This window comes from Triticum urartu, chromosome 5A (assembly GCF_056163025.1).
Source record: "Triticum urartu cultivar PI428250 chromosome 5A, HENAU_Tu73, whole genome shotgun sequence".
NCBI lineage: Eukaryota > Viridiplantae > Streptophyta > Magnoliopsida > Poales > Poaceae > Triticum > Triticum urartu.
Genome location: NC_141877.1, coordinates 614,688,254 through 614,692,187, shown reverse-complemented (window position 1 = coordinate 614,692,187; position 3,934 = coordinate 614,688,254). Strand labels below are relative to the sequence as shown.

The 3,934-nt window shown below is 44.0% G+C and overlaps 1 pseudogene; it reads left to right on the top strand.

Annotated features, from left to right (window-relative positions):
• The first annotated feature begins 331 nt into the window (after positions 1-331).
• LOC147973372 (meiotic drive suppressor JIEYAO-like) lies at positions 332-2,551 on the top strand (annotated as a pseudogene).
• Positions 2,552-3,934: the final 1,383 nt, after the last annotated feature.

Here is a 3,934-nt window from a genome sequence, read left to right as displayed (position 1 = left end):
TTTAATAAAATTTACGGACCTATATTCAAAAGAACATGACAACATATTATTAATGTGCTTGAAAAAAATACAAACTATATATATATATATATATTCATAATCTATGGAAAAAATTACAAACTACATATATATTCATATAATACATAAAAAAGCATGAAAACATATTTTTTTAAAGCATAAAAACATATGCAAAAAAACGTATGTAAAAAAAGCATTAAAACATATGCAAAAAAAGTATGTAAAAAAATAGCTATGCCGACGGCAAAGCCGTCGGCATAGATACGGCAGGGTTCTGGTGGGCGCCGTGCCACGGATCGGTGACGTGGCAACTATGCCGACGGCTGCCGTCGGCATACCTATGCCGCGGATCAGTGACGTGGCATGCGGAGATATGCCGACGGCTGCCCGTCCCGACCGTCGGCATAGGTTTGACGGCGTTAGCCGCTCGTCACGGGCGAGGTCGCCGGGCCCGCCGTTATACCGACGGCTGATTTATGCCGACGGCTGCTGTCGGCATGTCTGCGCCTAGGTCGACGGCCGTTCTGTGCCGACGGCAGCCGTCGGTATAGATCCATGTAACCCGACGGCCAGTGTAAGCCGACGGCCAAGACTAGGCTGTCGGCATATCTCAAACTAGGCCGACGGCAGCCGTAGGCATAGGTTTGGCCGTCGGCGTATGCCCGTTTTCCGGTAGTGAGTCCAAACCAAACGATATAGTCATCCCAGACCCTACACCCAAGGTATCTTGTTATCTTCATTTATAAAAATCTCAAATGACAAATCATTCCATATTCTTTATTTTTAGTGCTGCAGAATTTAGGATTACTGAATTTGTCTAATGAAACAATATATTTTCTTGTAAGTAAAATGGCATCGGCAATACTTTGTTTATATTGTTTATTACTTTGTTAGTTTGATGATTGATTATCTTCCACCTTCTGCAATTGTGGATGGACCCATCCAGTGGGTGCGGGATGCCTTCAATGAGATAGCTCCCCGCTTGGAGGTTGCACCTTGGAGAAGGACAGTGTCCGACACTTCCTACGCCTTTTTGAGAGTGTGGCGTGCATGCATTGGAATCTGACCATCACCGCGAAAACGTTGACCTACATGGCCAATCATAGCGCCTTACGATGTGCGAAAGTTGTATTGGAGGGCAAGGCTCCTGAACTCAATGGGATGCATGCTAATCCCAACTGCATCAACCAATATGGATACTTCCCCCTCCATGAAGCTGCTGAAAGGTTCTCTGTTCGCATGATCAAATTGCTGTTTTGCCACGGTGCATCAGCCAATGTGCGCACAGTCGGTAATAAAGTCATAGAGGGTCTACTCCCGCTCCATGTTGCGGTTGAAAATGCTTGTCTGCATAAGTATTTGGAGGACAATCTTTCTTCTAATCGGGACTATGAGGATTATACCTACAACCTCATCCATCTCTTGTGCCTACCCGAGATGGTTTGTGTCATTTCCCTCGCTACACAAAGTCCTACTTTTGCAGCATGAAAATTTAAACGATTGTGGCCATTGCATATATCGCATACAACTGCTATACCAATACCCAAGGACTGAGCATCCTTACATCTCCTCTTGTCAGCGATATAATTCCTATTTTACCTGCGGTTTGTGTTCTTGTGTTGTAAGTTCTTAACCTTATTTTTTAGACATGGAATCATCAGTTTCAGATTGTCATTAGCTAATTTGATTTTCTTTGGCTCAGAGATGACCCCCAATTTGTAGTTGTATACTCGTATATCATACCGAAGGACTGAGTGTGCTTTCATCTCCACTTGCGAGAGATGGATTTTTTATTAAGAAATAGATAGAATACTAATCATGCTTACCTTCTGAAAGTGTTTATGTATTTGGCATGTTATTATTTTATATTCAGATACAATGAGAATCCATGCTTTGGTGTGTTTGGATAAAATGAAGCAATAAGACAGGAAGTAATATTCAGCATTACTTGCTCGCATGCAGATGTTAAAAGGCACTCATATTTTTTCCTCGGTGCTTTTTAACAGAAGATCTTCTTGGATACGATTAGACTGCTTGCTAGAGAAACAGATAATCTGGTGGATGAGCTCTGAATGTACTCCCTCCGAGTCCGTTCCTAAATATAAGTCTTTTTAGACATTTCAAATAGAATACAACATACAAATGTATGTAGACATATTTTAGAGTGTAGATTCACTCATTTTGCCCCATATGTAGTCACTTGTTGGAATGTCTAGAAAGACTTATATTTGGGAACGGAGGGAGTACATAAAGGAAAAAAAGGCCTGTAGAGACTGCAGTTTTACTCCTGGCAGCTCAAGGGCAGATCCGTGGGAGCCGTTCCTCCAAGAGAAGTGTCAATGGCAATCAAAATGGGTTTGAAGTTATCATGGATCGTATAGTATTGGAGCACTATGAACACGTGAAGCCCGAGGAAATGGCAATATTTAAATGTACATATTTGCTTGTTCGTATCATTTATCGTGCCGGTGAAGTTCTTGATGCGTACATTCAGCATCACTCTGAGGTACCACAGTTTGTGTATTGTAGTTAGTGTTACATTGCCTCTGGTCTCTTCCTTAGTTTTTTTCACTAAGTGTTTTTGTTTAAGCTTCTAAGTACCGTTGATAATTCTTGCATTGATCAAGGAAAAAGGAATAACATTTTTTTTAGAGGAAAGGCATACGTCCGACTTTATAAATAAAGCCATAAGGTAGGTAGGGACCACATACAGAACGTGCCACACACCATCCAGACCCCAACGACGGTTCAAACGAAAGAGAAGACAGTCCGGTACTGGCTCCCTCGCCAGTACACGGCACGTAGGCGGGAAGAGAAAGGCCCAAATAAAGCTAAACTGTCGGCCCAAAAGAAAAGCAACTAATCATCCTGCTCTTGTCTGCATAACTGAGAAGCCGAAGCCCGAACTTTGGAGATCAGCATAGAGAGCGCATACTGGTCGTCGACCTTAGTCAATGATTTCCACTCCTGCAAGAAAGCACACGATTTAAATAAGCAATCAACATGTTTAGCCGGAAACACGTGCTCAATAGTAAATTTGTTCCTAGTCGTCCAAAGGGACCAGCAAAAAGCCCCAGGCCCACCCAAAAGATACGTCTGGAGACGCCAGAAAGGTTGCTTGCTAAGCTGCGCAGCTCGGCAAAGGAGGCAGGGGCCCAAGAGACAAGAAGCCAATCCCTCACGCAACTCCAAATGAGCTTAGCCAAGACACAGTAGAAAAAAATATGCTCCGCATCCTCCACAACACCGCACAGAGCACAGAATTGGGATCCCGGCCCATTTCTCTTACGAATCTGATCAGCCGAAGGCAGCCGGCCTCTGAAGGCTTGCCATAAGAAAATCTTAATCTTAGGGGGAATCCGGGCCTTCCAAATCTGGGAAAAACGATTAGTAGGCGTGCCACCAACAGGCTTAGAGTAGAGTGACTTAACAGAGAAGCGCCCAGAGGCAGACAACGGCCAAAACACCAAATCCTTGTTCATCGAGAGCGTAGGGAAGAAGGCAGTAAGGCGTTTCCAGTCTTCAAACTCTACAGGCGACAAGGATCGACGGAAGGCCAGGTTCCACCCATGGGAAGCCAACTCCGCAACAGAAATATTCGGAACAGAGCAATAAGAAAATAAGGTGGGGAAAGTCACCGAGAGGGGTGAGTCTCCACACCACCAGTCCAGCCAAAACCTAATAGAGGAACCATCCCCAACTACAAACTTAACAAAAGACTAGAAAACAAGCCTAACTTTGACCAGGGACTTCCAAAACGGAGAGCCACCCCGCGAGTGAGCAAACATCGGGCTCGAGGAAGGGAAATATTTAGCCTTAAGAATAGAGAACCAAAGGGGCTGGTCCTCAGCACTCATAATCTTCCACCACCATTTGATCAACAAACATTGGTTCATGATGGAAGTGTTAATAATCC